Source organism: Macrotis lagotis, chromosome 1, assembly GCF_037893015.1.
Source record: "Macrotis lagotis isolate mMagLag1 chromosome 1, bilby.v1.9.chrom.fasta, whole genome shotgun sequence".
In the NCBI taxonomy this organism is placed as follows: Eukaryota; Metazoa; Chordata; class Mammalia; order Peramelemorphia; family Peramelidae; genus Macrotis; species Macrotis lagotis.
In genome coordinates this window covers 167430179-167450480 of record NC_133658.1, presented here as the reverse complement: position 1 = coordinate 167450480, position 20302 = coordinate 167430179, and positions in this window count along the sequence as shown.

The following is a 20302-nucleotide window of genomic DNA, read 5'->3' as shown; positions in this document are numbered from 1 at the left end:
CTCAAAGTAAATCTAACATCTTTTTTCTTTTTTGTCCTTTTAGGCACCAGTATGACTATAATTGGATCGGCACAACCTAAAGCTTAGCATCCGTAGTTTAATATTGAGGAAATGAGACTCTTTGCTTTGTAACAGCGTATTTCAGTTTATGACTTTCCCAGCCCAATTTCCTGAAGACGACATTCGTTTCCGTGGCCGTGAGACCTATGTCCCAGTGCTATTGCGCATTATTTATACAACATGTTGTACCTTTTTATTGATCACAGTTTATCCTGTACTTTGAAGCAGTCTTCCCTTGACCAAATCACTCTCCTCGGTGGAGAACAGGTGCCGGGAAGTGTCTGTCGCGTCTTGTGTTTGAATAAAGAGCACACATTTAGTGGACATAATGGCAAGCGTGGGGAGAGATTATGGGTCCATACAATAGGGAAAGATTCAACGATCTGCTAACATATCAGCTCTGTGAGCTGTGAGCCAGTATAAATACAGTTTCATCTCATTTTTTTTCCTGTTATATTTTTCTTGTTTTTTAGAAGAAAACCGAAGTTAATCCTTATTAGCAAATTCATTTTTAACGCTTCCTAGAGGACACAGTATTTCTTATAAATTTTTGAAGAAAGTCCGTGGACATTTACAAACTATACATGGGTTACTCAGAGCAAAGAAATGAGGAGCTGTCCATTTTTTCAGCAACACACGTGTTCAGCAACAGAGAGAGAGAGAGAGAGAGAGAGAGAGAGAGAGAGAGAGAGAGAAAGGGAGAGGGAGAGGGAGAGGGAGAGGGAGAGGGAGAGGGAGAGGGAGAGGGAGAGGGAGAGGGAGAGGGAGAGGGAGAGAGAGAGGAGGGAGAGAGAATATCTCTTTTTTAATCAGCATCAACCTTGCAACTGTATACCACTCAATAAAACAGAAGTATCTCTGCCCGGTCATTACAGGTGTTTTTTTTCCCAGTTAGTAATTGGTAGAGAGATACATTTTATAATTTAGTTAATTCCATATTTTCTACAGTCATTTTAGTCACTTAGGAGCCCTCTGCCTATCGATCTTTCGCCTTATTTGATGCTATATTATTTCTTTATGTACCTTAGGGGTATTTTGCTGCCTAATTCAGAAAAAAGCTATGCATCTGTGTACATTTCCTCACTGCCATCTTTGTTTACCAGTCCATTATGCTGCTCATAAAATGATTTATATTTTTCTCCTCTGACATTATTTTCCAATCTCTGGAAACTTTTCATAAAGGAAATATTAATTCCCTCAAATCCAACGATTCCGCTCCATGTACGTGTTTAACCAAAGGGGAAACAAAAACATCTTCAACACGCCCCCCCACCCCGTTTTTTCCATCACAGGTGAAACCTCTCAACCTCGGGGATGTCTCTGTGCAATTTTAAGCATTGGAGTGACTATTAGGAGGGTTTTCTACAGGTGCAAATGACTGCAGTGGGTCATCTCTTAAATGTAAGTAGAGTGCCGGAGAGTTGCTCTTGAACTGACCGTCCCGAAAAATCAACCAATGAAGAATTTCCCATCTGGCCATTTGGGGCATCATTAAAGACAACGCCTTCTGTGAACTTAGTTTGTCTTTTATTGTTAATCCTTCTCTCCTCATTTGAAAAGCTGCAGAGATTAAGTTTAATGGAGATATTATTGCCACACACCTGCCCCTTTCTGGAACTCCCCCCCCCCCCCCGTAGATGTTAATTTTTTAAATGTAGTCATTAAAATAGGAGAATGAACCTTCCTCAGTCTCCCTTTATTATGTGTCATCTCACTACGTCCCTCCTCCGGTTTCTCTATTGAACTGATGAAATGACCAGAAGAAAAGCCAGGGAGCCCAACCAGAGAAGCAGCCGCTACGCGGACAGATGTAGTGCTCTTAAAATAAGGATAAGGAGGGACCTATCTAGATCTGCGCCTAACTGAATAAATCACCGTGGGGCAAACAGAAGGATTGGGACTGTGGGGCGGTTGGAGAGCTGGGAGTGAATTTACTAAGAGAAGAGGGGGTTCTCAAGCCTTCTCAAGACCGGGTTCTCAGAGAAAGAGGTGGGCATACGCCGGAGCTTTTTACTCAACCCCTTTACTAGGAAAAAAAAATAAAAAGTAAAGCAAAATCGTGAATTCACTAATCGTGAATTTTTTAAAAGCATCATTATAACATAAAGGTTTGGAATGTTAATGTTTTAATCATATTCTTTTAACTCCACCTTTCCCCTCTTTTTCCTCAACCAAAGACTGAAAACCTTAAGTATCAAAGCTTCGTAAAAACCTAAGGGATGGGCTTTGTTACTGCGAACTGACTAATTTCCCTAAAGAGGTTCAAAGGTAATGGTTAGAGGTCTTCGGTTTTCACAGCAACCTCTCTCTGTACAACTCACTCCCCAAAACCATAGCAAAGATTTCTGACGCGGGAACTGCAAATACTGCTAGTGCGAGGACGCAGGGGTAGGGACCTGAGACAGACAAAAAAAGAGGTGCCTACTTTGTAGGGAGAACAACCACGAGCCAACTCCAAAGTCGTTTCCCGTCCTAAATGCTCTGTTCCAACCTGATGCATCTTTGAGAGAATCCTTCTGAGTCAAAGGAGAAAGGCAACGCAATTATATCGGGGAATTCTTAAACTCTAAGTTCCCTCGAGGTACTAGAGGTATAATTGCATCAGATCCCGGTTTTTTGCTCGTTTTGATTTAAAACTACTTAACGATTTGCTTGTTTCCAAGGATTAGGATGACTGGATCCTAACCTAGATGGGTAGCTTTATCGCTAGCACTGAAAGCTGTTTCCTTCAGCAGAGAAGAGCTTTACCTGTTGTAGCATTTGAAGAACAAGGGAGTAGCCCAGTAAAGGCCCAATTCATTTGAGAACTCCCTACACCCTAGCCACATGCTCCTGTGAGTCTCATCCCGCTTCCCCTGAAGAAGATCCCCTTTCTTCAGGCTTCCCTTTGGAATTGGGTTAAATTTGATCAGGAGTTCCAATCTGTAGCTAGGTTGTTCTCTTTAGGGTTGTATTTTCCTTCTTCACCTATTTCCACCCTCCCTCGAGCCAACTCTCCCCTTTCCCCTCCCAAGTCCCCACAGTAATCACACACCTTTTCTTTCTCTTTCCTTCATTTCCCGCCGGACCACTCATTCTCCGAGCCCCCACCCCCGCCCCGCCCTCCACGCTTCTCCGAAGTGACCTTCAGGAAACTACGAACCTTCTCGCCAGCATCACGCCTGGGGACACCAACCCCGTGGAAGCATTGTCCCGAGCCTGCCGCTTTCCTGGCTTCCCTTGGCGCTGAGTAGCTCTCCAGCAGTGTCCGCAGCTTGGAAGAAATTCTTACCACCCCCACCCCCATCTCACACACTTCTAATTGAATCACACGCGATATTAAAATATCAAACATTTAATTAATCATTGCACGATTTATTGGAAATATACAAACTGTCAAGTCCCTGGATCCAAGGACACCCCCATTCCCAGCCTATGGAATTGTTATGGATCCCCAGGGGTGTACATTATCAACCCCCAAAGATACACCCACCCTCCCTACGATTTAAATGCCCTCTTTCTTCTTATCACTCTAAAATGTTTAGGAAGACTTTTTCTGATTGGGCTCTTAATTTTGGTCGAGGGTCTGTCAAATGCATGACTGTCCTCTGTTTAGTATCGAATTTATATCTAGATTATTAAGAAATTCAGTCAGAATACCAATCAAAGGATTTTAATTTGCAATTTTTCGGCAGAGTGAATTCGACCTGAATTTTTGTTCGTCTTCATTACACACAGTTTATGTTGTTATGTTATGTGTTTGAAATACAGATTGACTAAAATAATTGAAGCTGTTTCAAAGGATTACTTTAGAATATAAAAAGGCATTTTTATATACTAAATACTGAATAGGAGGAAAAATAAATTCTGAAATCCTTAATTTGCATTTTTTCATTCTCTAAAAAAAATGGCATAGTTTCAGTTTGCAATTCCAAAGTCATCCATAGGATGATATCACTAGTATTACCTTCTGATTTTTCTAACAAGTTACTTTTAGGTAGATTTTTAAAAAGCTAACAAACCAATTGAGGAAGCAACTTTCATATATTGTTAGGGGTCATATAATAGAAGGAAAAAATGCTCCTATTGAAATATCTTATTGGCTTAGAAAATGATAATTAATAAACAACATTCTATATCTAATAGAACAATAAAATAACAAAATAAAGGAGGATCCTTCCTATACTTCCCTGAGAGGAAACTGTCTGCACATACAATGTGGTTTTGGGACTAATTCAATTGAATTCAATCAAACAGCTATTTTAAAAGCAACCAATTTGCAATCAGCTGTTTAACTAAATTAAATTAGTTGTTACCAAAATAACCGACTTTAATATACTCTTTTTCAAACTGTATGAATGTGTAGGCCCAACTTGAATCTGAAAATAGTACAATATAGATTTATAAAAATTGGTTTACTAAGCCAATTCTTCTAACAGGTTAACTGTGAAAGAAAAGTTTCCTAACATTTCCAAATGAACTAAAGTTATTCTCTCTATCTCTCTTTCAAAAGCTTACTTAAAAGGAAATCTAGAAATATCTCACCCATGACTACATAACTATAAATGCATTCAAATATACAAATATGTTTCAAATATATAAATATTTAACATTTCTGACCAAAAGTTAATGAATTATAAAATTCTCAAAAAAGTTATATCAATGATAAATATTATAGTAAATGATCACTTTTTATGGTGAATATTTTTCTTGTTCCAACCTGTTTATTGTTTGTTTTCCATAATACTTTCAATCCAGTATTGAAAGAAGCAAGCTTAAAATCAGTAGTCATATAAATGCTACTACCATAGCAAAAGATAGTAAATAATGAGAATGGATTTTATTGCAACCTCCTTATCACCAGAAAGAAAAGAAGGGGGGGGGGAGAAAGAGAGAGAGAGACAGACAGACAGACAGACAGACAGACAAACACAGAGACAGACACAGACATAGAGACAGAGAGACAGACAGAGAGACAGAGACAGACAGACAGACAGAGACAGAGACACAGAGAGAGACAAAGACAGAGACAGAGACAGACAGACAGACAGACAAACAGACAGACAGAGAGACAGAGAGACAGAGATTGGGGGGGAGAGAGAGAGAGAGACAGAGAGAGACAGAGAGACAGAGAGACAGACAGAGACAGAGACAGACAGAGACAGACAGACAAACAGACAGACAGAGAGACAGAGAGACAGAGATGGGGAGAGAGAGAGAGACAGAGACAGAGATCCTTGCTATTTTATCATAATAAATCATGTATAATAATTTGCAATAATAGTGATATTTTACCATTAGCCTGTATTATGTATATCTTTGGCCAACCAGCTTCCATTAACTTCAAGTTGAACTAATATAAAGTGGAGCCCTGAATATGGTCTATTAAAATGAACTTGTTTGGATAATTAGAGGAAAATCTAGGTTTTAAGAAGATCAATTTGATTTGCCCAAAGATGAAATTTAAAATCAAAATCTAAAACAATTATGTATTTGTTGGGAGAAGCCATTAAAGCTTGAAACTTGCATTCTTTTCATTCATAATGCAATACTTATAAAAAAATTATCTCATTTGATATTCAGAAGACTCCTTTGAGGCAACTAGTTAAGATAGTATATATTAATTTACAAATGAGGCAATTATGACAGATAAGTTATGTGACTTACCCATGTTCACATAGCCAAGACAAATATTCAGGTCTTTGCTTTGCCTACCCACAGATTTAAGATGTGCCCTCAAAAAAGTTAGAAGTTGTTTTGGGATTGTTTTGTTGTTGTTGAGTAATATAATAAAATTTGAGTACTTGGATAGTCTAGTCAAATAGTCTAGTCAATTTTAACTAAAACTGGTCAGGAAGTTTCATCAGAGCACTCTAAAAATTTTTTTTTGTTTTTTTAGATTTTTTAAGGAAATGGGCTTAAGTGGCTTGCCCAAGGCCACATGGCTAGATAATTATTAAGTGTCTGAAATCGGATTTGAACCCAGGTACTTTTGACTCCAAGGCCGGTGCTCTATCCATTTCTCCACCTAGCTGCCCTGCACCCTAAAAATCTTGAAGATACTTTTTTGCTTTGCTACCTAGGGGTACTGTTTTTTATCATGTCCCACTGTTTATGATAAGTATTTCAAATCACCAATAATAATAGAATTGCAAATTAAAACAACCCTGAAATTTCACTCTACACCCATCAAACTGGCAAATATAGCAAAAATGGTAATAATTCAAATCAAATAAAAATAATGTGAATATATTACTGGTGGATTCATTCAACCATTCTAGAAAACCTTTTGGAAATATGTCAAGAAAATGACTAAACAGTCTATATTCTTTGAATAAATCTGACTTACTGGAAATCAGTTAATGACTTACTGTAAAAATTGAAGTACATGAATATAATGGAACATTATTGTATTTGTTAATAATGAATTTGAAGGATAAAAGGAAGCATTAGAAGACTTATATGAATTGATACAAAGTGAAGAACCAAAAATATTGAATACACTACTACAAAATGTAAATGAAGTGAACAATAGTAAAATTGAAACTGAATTATAATTATAATGATCAAGTTTGGTTGTTAATAAGAAATATGAGATTAGGAAACATAAGAATGAACCTAACCTCCTACTTTAAGAGGTAGAATATTATAGATAGGAATATAAAGGGATTGAACATTTATTAAGTGCCTACTATGTGTCATCTTTAATGACTCAAAATCCTCTTCTATGTAACAACTCTCTTGATCAATCCAGATAGAAATAACATCTCCCTTCTCTCAAGTCTTAAACTCTCTCTCTCTCCTCTCTCTCTCTCTCTCTCTCTCTATATATATATATATATATATATGTAAAAATATATGCATACATGGTTATTTTTTAGTTATTTGTGTACATGACATGATTTACAGGAGGGCAATAATGTGTATGTGTACACATACATACACATAGATATATATGTGTATATGTGTGTTCATATGTGTAGGTACACATAAATATATGTGAATATATACATCCATGCATACATATACATAATACACATACATATATATCTTTACATATCTATCTATAAGAGTCAGTGTGGCAAAAGTAGATAGAGAGTTGGTCTTGGAACCAGGAAGACCTAGATTCAAATCTTACTCTTGATTCTACTGAGCATATTATATATATACTAGACAAGTCACTTAATCTCTTGGTGCACCAGAGAAACTTTCTAAAACTATAAATTGTTGAGAAGGTTTCATATGAACTGATAGAAAAAATATCTCCCCACACAAGGAGGAAATCAAACTATAAACATGTATTAAGTACCTGATTTGTATCAGAGTTATTTCAGCAAAGTTTTGAAGGAAACCTAGGATTCTAAGAGTTATCTCTTAGCTGAGCTAGATTTGCATTTCACACATTTGAAATGCATTTAGTCAGGGCAAAGGCAGGAAGACAGGATTGAGGGTAAGAAACAGTAAGAAGACTAGTCTGGTTGAACTAGGGAGTGTGGGAGGGAGAGTAATATATAATAAATGAAAAGGTCAATTTTAGCTAGTTTGTGAGGGATTTTAGAAATTACACAGTTACTAAGCATACCCAAGAGTATGTTGAAATTGTTTCATACCAGTTGATTATTGAATTTTCAATATGAGCAGTCATACTTTAAATATTAGCACCTGCTACAAATCAGGGCTTAAAATATTTTTGTTGATTGCCTACAATTAAGAAACTGATGGAGAAAATGTTGATAATGTAGCTTATATTTAAAAAATATGTCATTCTTACTTTTTTGAGAAGCTAGTTGATAAATAATTACTAATTTATATGCTCTAAAAAGATTAAAGACAGGAGAAAAGGACTCATCTGTACAAAAGCATTGTTAGAAGTCCTTTTTTGTTGTATGAAAGAACTGGAAATAAGTGGGCATCCATCTGTTCTAGATAGGCCTAGAATGTTTTAGTTCTTATTAGATTATATTAGTTCAAGTTTGATGATGGAATAAAAGAAAACAATTGTTAATTGTTGTATGGTTAACAAAAGGAGGTTTACTTTACCCTAATACAAGAAAGATACAGTGGTACTTTGCTCCTCTGGATGGTCTGCTGGCCCCCCACCTCATCTCCTTATGAAAATGACCCTGGTTAGCAAGGCTGGAAAGGTTGACTCTTGTAATCTTCCTTAATCCACCAAATCAGAGGGACTTTGATTGTATGTTGATGGTATTATTTATACCCTTAAGTGATCAAAAAGCTACTTCAAGAGGAGTCAAATCCCCAACATAGCTCTGTGTTGCCATCTAGAGAATACTAATCCTTGTAGTGGGGAAATGAGGAACTCTGGTCCTATCAGGCTCTCAATTGGGGAATAGATGAAAAATTATAGTATAATCTAATGGCATAATATTTTACCATAAGAAATTATAAAAGGTAATGATGGCATCAGAGAAATCTGGGAAGACTTGTATGAACTGTTGCAGAGTCAATTGAGCAGAACCAGTAGAACAACTGATGCAATGATTACAATAATATAAAGCAAAACAACTTTGAACTCTGAACATCTGAAAACCAAATCATAATTTTGGTAGATTGATAATGAAACATATTTTCCATATTGGCATATTGGCAGAAAGGTGATGGACTAAAGATACAGAATAATATATACATTTTCAGATATGACTAATGAGTATGTTTGTATAATGAGTATGAGTATTTTGTTTGATTGATTATACCTATTTGTTAGAAGGGAGGGTTCATCTTGGAGTGGGGTGGGCAAGATATAGGAATGGCTTATGTTGCCTCTTTAAATTGCATTTTAATCCTGACAGTTTCTTTTTCTTTCCAACTCTTCTCCTCTCTCACCTTTCCTATCCCAAAGCCTTTTTAACCAATATAATTACATATGTCCCTCAACTCAGGCCAAAGCAGTAGGATTTGACAAATGTAGTAGCTAGCTATTGTATAGACTAAAGCTAACCAGGAATGTGATGGTGAATGTTTAGAAAGCAACCCTCCATCAAAAAATTGTCAATCTACATTATCAACTGGTATGTGACAGCTTCAACAGCTCTGAAGTTAGCTAAACCTTACAGAAATTGAATTGCAGATCTTCGCTAATTAAACCAATTTTGTGATTAACAGAGTTAAAAAGTCACAGACATATTTTAACAAAAATATCTTTTGGGTCACATCAATCTAAGCAATATGGCAACTCTAAAAATGTGAATTGAAATACAACGGAATCATATATTCATGAAATCTCAGCATCAGAAGAGACCTTAGGTGTCATCTATTCCAACACATAACTGAGCAGGAGTCTCCTATTTAATATCCTCAACAACTGGCCATCAAGCCTTTGCCTAAAGACTTCTAGTGACAAAGAACTTGATTTTTTTAGAGATGGTGCATTCCAGTCATTTAGCAGCATTTAAAATGCTCTTGTCCCTTAGAACAGTGCCTTAACATATAATAGGTGCTTACTAAATTTTTATGGATTAATGGCTCAAAACATAAAATTGAATCCATTATAACAGATGAATTCATTGACTCAACAAATATTGATTTGAGTTTATTAAAGATATTGGGGGGATGAGAGCAGGAATAAATGGAGGGGGCATTTGTAGTGGGAGATATGAACAGCTGTGTCCCTTGAAATGAGAACTGCCCTCTTGGTAAAAGATTGTACCCAGTGGATGATTTTAAGTGAAAGTTTTAACTCCAGCATTTAATAGTAATAAATAGGGGCAGCTAAGTGGCAAAGTGGATAGAGCACCAGCCCTGGAGTCAGGAGGACCTAAGTTCAAATGTGACCTCAGACACTTAATAATTACCTAGCAACATGATCTTGGGCAAGCCATTTAACCCCATTGCCTTGCAAAAGTTAAAAATAAAATAATAATGAATAGACCAGAGGGAGGTAAGGATGAGGGAAAGGAGTTGTCTCAAGGTGAGTCAATACTTTGATTCCCAAAAAATGTTCTACATGAAGCTAGTCCTACACACATAATTCTGTCTGGAATTTCTTTCTGTCACATCTGATAGTTAACAGAAAGGATAAGGTAGTATACCTGAATTAAGAAATATCTGAGTTCAAATCTTGTCTCAGGCTTACTAGTTCTGTAACCCTGAACAAATCACTCAGTCTCAGTTTCTTCTCCTGTAAAATGAAGATAATAATGCCCTGGAGGATTGTAGTGGAACTTAAGTGAGAAACATAAAGCACTTTGGAAACCTTAAGTACTTAAGGTTTCCAAAGTGCTTTATAACATTTTGCATTGGAAAATCATGATCCATGGTCTTGGAGGCTGTGGTGCTGGGGGGAATCTAGAAAGAATGAAAACCATGGCATGAGCTAGATCAAAGTGCTGTAACAGAGTAGACAAGATACACACTGAGTAGCCAACATAATATTGGGACAGAATCTATAGGCATGCAAACAGTTTGTATTATGACAGCCTATGTTTTCTGAAGTTTCTTTAGATGAAATTGAAGAGTAAATCTGCTTTTCCTTGGTGCCCAAAAAGAGAGTACATAACATGTCATCATTACAATTTGTCTAAAAGGAGATTGTCTGCTGTAAGTGATAAGTATATAGAACTCATAATCCTAACTAGGTTCTCAAATGCATACTACTGCAAGGAGATTCAACTGAGAGAGTGTAGTTAGCTCAATATAAATTCATTTCTACCACTGGAAAAAAACAGTTGCAAAGGGAATCTTCTTCTGATTTTAGATAAGTAGTGTCATCTTTCTTGATAACATTTGGCAGAGGATGTAGATAACAATTTCCCAAGTCCCTTTCTTATCTTCAATTGATAATATCATTGAGCTTGCATTCCCTTAAAACCTCCAGATCTTTTTCAAATACTTATATCATTATAGCTCTCATTTTAACTGTTATGAAGTTCCTGATTTTAGAATTTTATAAATATTCATATTGAATTTCCTCTGATTTGATTTCCTTTCATTTTAGTTTTGGACCCTGATGATTCTGCCTTTCAAAATGTTTTCACTTTTCATCAGTTTTGTGTCAATTTTATATTTGATGATCATGTCATCTATGTCTTTAAACCATTGATAAAGAATGTTAAATAAAACTGAGTCAAATATAGGACCCTTAGGGAAAGTATAGCAGATACTCTCTTCTGTCTTGGCATTGATCTCCTAATGACTACTTTTTTACACTCCCAAATCACAAAATGAGTAATACAGTTCATCCCACATCTTTCTACATTTAGTAGAAATACGTGATGAAAGATTTCATCATATACTTCACTAAGAACTAGGTGTGTTAAATAATAAAGCATTTTTCTCATCTCTAGTTTAGATCAACTGTCAAAAAAGGAAAGAAACCAATCTGGCATATGTGCTTGAGAAAATCATATTAAATCATGATCACTGTTTCCATTTCTAGATGTTTAGAAATCTACTTAATGACAAATTTTAGTTTTTTCCCCCCACTTATCACTTACAGCAGACAATCTCCTTTTGAAATCAAGTTCACTAACCTATAATTTATAGAATCTACTTTCTTTCTTCATTTGAAAGCTGGTGCAAGAATTGCTTGCTTTTCCTTGATCTTTCTTCTTTTTAGGTTTTTGTAAGGCAAAGGGGGTTAAGTGGCTTGCCCAAGGCCACACAGCTAGATAATTATTAAGTGTCTGAGACTGGATTTGAACCCAGGTACTCCTGACTCCAGGGCCCATACTTTATCCATTACGACACCTAGCCGCCCCCTCCTTGATCTTTCAAAGAAATTATATTTACATGTTGTTTACCCTGAACAGAATTACAGAGAGTGGATGCAACTGAAACCAATGAACAACAAAATAGTTACTACAGGATATATTCATATGACTGAAATAGTATTATATAAAATAGATATGACATTCATCTGGACCTAGTGACTCAAACTCAAGGGCAGCAATATCTACTATCACTTTTCATTTATTTCATGTTTTAATTCCTCATTAGTAATTAATTTCCTCTTCTTTCTAGTCTACTATGTGCCAGTGGAATCAATGGCAAAATAAGGATTAAGTAGTTTTACTATATTTTTAGCATCTGTTATAATTATCTTATCCAGCCAAGCAGAAGGCCCCTCTCTTCTTTGATCTTCAGTTTCGTCTTAATACAATTTTAAAAGCCCTTCCCCTTAGCATAAATTGTCAAAGACCACTCATTCTAAAAATTGACTCTTCTGACAGTATTATTAAAGAATTGTTACACTTTCAAAATTCATGCTCCATCACCTGCTCTTGCTTCTAAACCTTTCATACATGTTTTTTTTAAGTAAAAGCAAAAATTTCCCTCTGATCTATATTAGTACCTTTAGATGGCTCCCTTTTTTATCCTCATGGGAATAATTTGTATTTATAATTTCACAATTAATGATGCCCCCCAATTCCTTGTCTACTTTTTTCTTATGTCCAGATGATAAATAGTATATGTCTATGTGGGAAGGCTTTCTCTGACATGTAGCCTGGGCATGTCATCCTGTAGCTCAAAGTGAGAGAATTTACATTTCTAGAATCTTCTTCCCTGACCCTTCTTGAAAAGAGACTTTATTTCCTGTCAAGAGGGAAAGTAGAAAATTGAGACTATTCTGCTCTCCTTAGAGGAGGTGATGGGGTAGAATCATAACTGTTTGTTCCCTTAAATATTGTTAGTCTAAGGGATGTGATTTTCAGGATCAAGCTAACTTCTGATCACTGTTTCATTAATGAGGGAAGCAGGACCCCACACTTTATAATGAAGCTTTGACTCTCTTCCACCAAATACCAGTTTCATGATGAATACACCTAGCAATTAGCAAAAAAGCCTATTTATCCAAGTTAGATGGCAAAAGATAAAAGTCAGAGAAAGTATACACAGGAAGACATATTCCAGTCAAAGAATGTTTCCTATTGGGAGTAAAGTAACTCAACTCAACTAAGAGGATCTGAGAAGAAGCTGACTGAGAGGAGCCAGCAGTCTTCATCATGTATCTATCTCTACCCGTTAGATTAGAGACTGTTGGTTGAGTTGAGAGAATACTGTTTGTTATATATTCTCATAAACATACTTTCTGTGACTTTTTTAATGCTTCCAAAATTAACTATAAACTCATTAATTTGTCATTTAGTGCTTTTTATAAGGGGCTTCAACCTAAATTTCTAATCATTTATATATTTTATTTATATATTTCCTTCTCCCTATGTCTAGGTATCAGCCTTAATGGAAGTAAAGCTGTGATGAGGGGAAAAGGTAAAATAAAAATGTTATACAAACAAGTCCAATTTGGTTGGAATGTAGAGTTTATAAAAGAAGAATCTTATTTGATAAGGTTGGAAAATAGAATGGTATAGGAAATTGAATGTCAGGATAAAGAATTATTTCCTTAACATAGTAAGGACTATTCCTGATATATAGCATGAGGGAGTCATTGTGTGGTTCAAAGTAGGAGAGGGGCAGAATAAACATTTCTAGTCTTTGCACATAAATTCCAACTCTTCTCCAAGGCAGACTATGTTCTAGGCCAAGAAAAAAAAACTGGGGATAAAAGTCTAGCCACTCTGCTCTCTTCAGAATACATAGAATATAAGGGTAGAATTATCTCTGCTCCCATAGATATTATTAGCCTAAGAGATGTGATTTTGCAGGTTCAAACCAATTTCTGATCTGTTTATTAATGGGGGGAAGTAGAACCCTAAACTTTATGTTCAAGGCGTTACACAAATACACATAGCAAATAAGAAAGAAGCCCATTTAGCCAAATTAAAAAAAAAAAACAGAAATCAGAGGAAGTATATTTAGGGGAATCTGTCTATCTATCTATCTATCTATCTATCTATCTATCTATCTATCTATCTAGATATATATAGATATATAGATATAAATATATATCAGACAATATAGAGTGAAGGATCTCTCCTATTGGGACTGAGGTATTAGTTTAATCAAGAGAGAGTTCTAGATTTCATCTAAGGAGAGGATCTTCAGAGTCTCTAGTGTAATAGGCTGGGGATAGGGACTCGATGAAGGCAGCTGGTTCCTCTCATGTCATTTTCCCAGAGTCTTATTTTCCCTTCAGCTATTTGAAGTGGGATTAGCATTGTCCATCTTCTCTCTTGAAACTGGAAACCAAATGTGCCTGAAGCAATGTCAGAATGCAAAGAAACTCAAGAGCTTGAAGAAGAGACTTGAAGCAGTTCAAAGAGATGCTCTCTTCTCTCCCACTCTCACCACTTCCTCCCAGCTCCTTACACAGGCATGGAATGTTGTTGACCTCCACCAAGAAGGGAAAAATCTCATAGCAATGGCAAACCAATGAGGGTTTTGGTGTAGAAAATAATTTATTCAGAGTGGGGAATTAGATATCTTGGAAGTATTCTTTGAAGAGGGGATAAATTAGGGAAAGGAAAATCAGTTTAGTTATTACAATAGTTTAGACAAGAATCATTGGAGATTTAAACTACAGTGATGGGAATCTTCCTAAAATTACTTTGTCAGGTATACATATACTAGAAAATTTCATTAACATATCACTATTCTTCCTTATTAAGGATATACATCTACAAACCATAAAAGTCCATCTTCAGTTAAAAAGGCAGCTGGATGGCCTCATAATATAGCACTCAGTCTGGTTTGCCATTTCCTTCTCCAGTTCATTTTATGGATGAAGAAACAGGCAAACAGGGTTAAGTGACTTGGCCAGAGTCACACAGTAAGTGACTGGGACTGGATTTGAATTTAGATCTTTCTGACTCTAGACCCAGCACTCTGTCTGCAACACCTAGCTTTAGGAGTCAGGAAGATCTGAGTTCAAAAATGATTTTAAGTGCTTACTATTTGATCCAATATAAGTCACTCAGTTTCTGTTTGCCTCAATTTCTTCAGTTGTAGCATAGTGTCTTCTTTGTAGGGTTGTTATGAGATATGAGATCATATTTGTATAGGAGATAATATTTGTAAAAGTACATTGAACATAGTAGGTGTTTCATAAATACTTATTTTTTTCCTTCAAATCTTTACAAGGATTAATGAGTATTCTTTTCTTCCTTTAGGACAATAGCTCCAGAGTCACCATTTCAATTACACAAAGGGAATTTTCTTTTTTAACTCTGATTAAATAGTTCATCTTGTGCTGCTTGGGATCTAGTCTCAAAGCATAATGGCATACACAAATACATATGTAAATATGTATTACACACATAATATAAAGAGAAGCACAATCAGATTACCCTTGAACTAGAATCATAGAAATGTAGAATTTGAAGGAACCTCAAAAGTCTTTTGTTGAGGGTTCCCTTAACCTGTCTATTGAGTTGTAAAAATAGACCTAGCACTTCCCTTTGTTTCAAACCCTTGTAGTTAGGAGCACTTGTTGAACCCAATAAGAAGTGCATCAAAGTGGCAAATAATTATGAAATCAACCAAAAATGATTTTTTAAGAGAGTCTAGTAATTTTGAGATACATTAGTGAGGTGACTATCCTAGTGACTGACATTCATGCTCCTGATATTTCAATGCTTGTAGGAGCTTTCCACGATTAGTAAAACCATATTATCTCACCACGCTAAAGGCTCCATTAATCAACAGACAATGGTTCAGCTTTGCTTTGAGTCCAAGGATTTGGATCTTCAAGCCTTTTACCTTCTTTAAGTGCTTCTCTCTGTCAACAAAGGGTCTGATCCCAGAGCCCTTATGTGTGCATAATTCCAATTGACTTCAATGAGAATTGTAAGCACATAAGAGCTCTAAGATAGAACTTGGCAAAATAAATGAATCTCTCCAACATATTTTTTTATTGTTGCTGTCATTAAATTTTAACTGTAAAAGAAAATCCTAGCTTTGGGAAAATCATGTATTATTGACTAAAATAATGAGGTAAAATGATGAATATCCATGAAATAAAGAATGCTATTTCTTTTGATAGGCTGGGTTTGGAAAATATTCTAATTGTTGTAAATTAAATTAGGTAAGTCCCACAAAATGTTAGTGGGCAAACTGAATGAAACAACCTCATGTTTCCTAACCCTTTACTGTTTGTTTCCTCTCTTCCTTTGTTCTTTTTTATCTGCTCTTCTTCCCATGGCTCTTCCTTCTTCTCTCTGCTCTTCTGTCTCTAAAATTATTCAGCATTTTGGCAGGACTATTGAGTTTGTTTTCCTTGTCTCCTCAGGCTCTGGGTGACCAGTAATCTTTCTTCTTCTATATGTACTGTACATCCATATACAATATTTTTTTGGAAGGTCAGGTTTTGATGAAAATCTAATCTATGTTATTTTCTTTCTTTCTTTCTTTCTTTCTTTCTTTCTTTCTTTCTTTCTTTCTTTCTTTCTTTCTTTCTTTCTTCTTTCTTGTTTTTGCAATGTAATGGTGACTTTCCCAAGGTCACACAGCTAGGTAATTATTTGAACTCAGGTCCTACTGACTCCAGGGCTGGTGCTCTATCCACTGTGCCACCTAGCTTCCCCCTTATGTGTGTTATATTTCTTGATTCCAATGGGTAAAAATACATGGAAAGTATTTTCAATCTTGCATTAATCTTTCATGAAGCTAATTAATTAATTTCTGCAGGTATTGTAATGATAAGGTTGAAAAATCATACTGAGTTTTGAAGTAAAAACCAGGATCCAAGATCTCTTTTTATAGGCTATATTGCTGGATAAAATTAGCGTACAAATTCTTATACATAAGTATAGAAAATCAGTTCTCTGAGTACAAAGCAGAGGGAGAAAAAGACATGTAATTTCTCTTTAAAAGATTTGGGGATTTTAGTAGACACGAGTTCAATAAGAGTCAACATTGTGATACTGACATCCCAAAAGCTAAGGGGCAACCTTCAAGTAGAGTGTTCAGAATTAGGGAGTTTAAAGTTCTGCTATACTCTAACTTGGTCCTCATCTGGAGTTCAGTTTAAAGCACAACAGATTGAAATAAATGGAAAAATCTGTGAAATATGTAGTGGAGGACAACCAAGAGGGTTCTCAAAAATCATGCTATATGAAAATTGGTTGAAGGAACTTGGGCTCTTTGACTTAGAGCAAAGAGCAATATGATATGGTGGGAGCATAACAATTTAGAACCAGAGGACCTGGATCCAATTTCTGACTCTTCTACTTACTGCTTTCTAGCCTTGGAAAATGATGATTGATAAGATTTTCTCTAGTTATTTTATGTGATAAGTAATTGAAAGACTATCATGAGGAAGAGGGTTTAAATTTCTAACTAACCCCATGGATCAGAACTAGGAGAGATATGTGCTAGGTGTAACAAAGAAATTTAAATTTTTAAGAAAAAGTATTTTTTATCAATTAAAGCTGTTCTCAGGTGGATTTCAGAAAAACCTGTACTTACATAAAATGACACAAAATGTAAATGAGCAGAACCAGGAGAACATTAAGCACAGTAATAGCAACATTATGTAATGATCAACTATAACTTAGCTCTTTGCAGAAATACAATGATACAAGACAATTTCAAAGAACTCATGATGTAAAATGCTACCACATCCAGAGAAAGAACTGAATGCAGTTCAAAGCACACTATTATCATTTTATTTTTTCAAATTTTTCCCCCATTTTGGTCTACCCAGCTTGACCAATATGGAAATTTGTTTTACATGGTTGTACAAATACAACCTATATCAAATTGTTTATCGTTTTAGGGAAGTGAGAGAAGAGGGAGAAAAAAAATGGAACTCAAAAATTTTTTTAAATGAATGTTAAAAATTATCTTTACATGTAATTGGAAAAAATAAAATACTATTTTAAAAGGGGGGGGGGAATGAGAGCTAGCTCAGGGTGGAATGTCCTACATCAACAGTAGTATGTTTTCACTCATTTGATGTTTTCAAGCAGAGTTTTGTTGTAAAGGAGAGATTTGTTTGTTTGGGAACAATTGGACTAGATAACCCCTGTGGTTCCTTCTAATTCTGACATGTTATTGTAATACCCTCTGCAGGACCACTTCACCTAATTCTCACCTATATTAGTAGTCCCCTGTATTAGGGGTTCTAACATGAATTCAAGAAACATTTATTAAATACCTAATCTGTAACAGACACTTAATAAATGTTAAGTAGTGGGAATTGAGAGGTAAAAAAATCCTGTTCTCAAGAAACTTCCTAAGAGTATATATATATATATACATATATATATATATGTATATACATATATATACACATATATGTATGTATGTATGTATACTTTGAGTTGCGATAATCAACAGAAGAAGGCACTAAGATTATTATAGGCAGGGAAGGACTGTTTTGCAGAAAGTAGGACTTTAGTTGAGATTTGAACCCAGTATAGGAAAACTTTTTGACATTGTTCTCAGGCCTGCTTAGCTAAGAAAACATATTTATTGTTTAGAAGTTGTTTGAAACAAATTATAGTGTGTCTAATTGTGGCTGATCAGACCAATAAAGCTTGGAATGCTCTACCACAGACTGGGCACAAGTAGTCCATGTGAAAACCTGGAGTCAGTACTCTAAGCTTATGGATGTCATGTTTCCTTTGATCTGCTTCAATTCTGCCTTCCTAATAGAGCACCTCCCCCTCACTGATGTTGGGCGATCCTGTGCCACTGTCTCCCATGTTGTACAATCAATTCTAAAATTCTTAGGAGAGACCTTCAGGGTGTTTCAGTATTTCTTAGTGAGTCTTGCCCTGTGTGAGTTCTCCATAAAATAGTTTCTTTGGCAAGTTTATGGCTCATAATAACATGTCCAGCCCATTGTAGTTGCACTCTGTAGTTATGTTGGAATACTAGGTAGTTTAGCTCGAGAAAGGACCTCCTGTCAGGTGATCTTCAGAAGATAGATTAATTTAATGTTTAACTTAAGATCTAAGTTATGGTGATCACAAATCCAGTCAGGTTCAAAGGTTGATGCAAGGAATTTAAGTAGTTTTTTCCCATTAAACATCTCAAGCATCCCACAAGTTTTATCTGGAAACTGCCTCTGGGTTGGCCAATCAGCTACTGTTTTCCTTGTTTCTTTTTTTAATCCTATAGGATCTATAACTTACAGAGAGAGTGGGGCACCTGTTTTTTTCAGCTGGATGACTTAATAAGCTTTTTTTCCCTAAATTATTCCAGTTTAGGAATATTTCTAAGTTCAAAAATTGGTGCTGAAAGTGGGATCTTTGAGACTGATCCTTAAGATTCAATCTAGACAAGATCACTCTGCACAGTGAGTACTCCTGTGCTTCAGGCAGAACATAGTCAAAGTCAATCTGGTCCTAGACTAGGTCTCAGGAGTCCTGTCTCCAGATATTCAGAAAGCTAGGGGACTGTGTACCATCTTGACCGGGGGAATGACAGGTAGGATTAGAACCAGTTTAACCACTTTTAGGGGGTGAGGGAAGCTGTAAAGATCTTCCCTCTGTTAATTTGATCAATCCTCCAGCAGATCTTTATTCTCTCTCTCTCTCTCTCTCTCTCTCCTTTTCTTTCTCTTCCTGTACTTCTCTTACCCTCTTATGACTTAGAAAATAAACAGTATATACTTGGTCTGTGATATACTGATATATACTGATAGCAGAAAATTCAAGGACTTTTAATTGAATGTGACCTACCAGGAGGGAATCCTTTATCTCTTTGGTTGATTGAGTGAATGAAGAACTGGTTGCCTAACATTAGTCCTACACTCATTTACTTAGAACAACCTCAGATAAATGAGGGTAGCTCTTTGGTATACTAGTCAAAATAAAGTTGTGCAGGGTTGAACCTATTTGGGGCTTAATGCTCTTATCCCAACAGTAGGAAACCCTTTTTTCTCCTTCTTTATTCTTCCTACAAACTTCTTAATAAAGTCTTTATTTTATATCTTATCTAATGTTGTTTATAGATTCTGCTACTTTGGAAGATTCCTAAGGGAAAAATGTAGCTAGCCAGAAAGACTACTATTAAAAAAAACTGCAGTCACAAAGTTTAGAATGGTACAAAAAATTAATGAAGTTTTATATTTGAAACTTCTTATAATACTTATAATACTTACATATATAATACTTATTATATATATATACTTATAATCTAATACTAAATTATACTAAAAATACTAAATTATAATCTAATACTAAACTCTCAGCCCCATAAGCATGGACTTTACTCACACCTCAGCTTTGCAGTGAAAGATAAGGTTTTAGGAGGAAAGGAAAATAATAAAAAAATCTGTAAGATACTTTCTGTCATTTCAACCCTGACCAGTTTGGGATTACAGAGATAAAGTTGGACAAGCAAAGAAAGGAAAACTTTTACCTGTATTGTATAAATTTATGGCATTATAAACTAATTA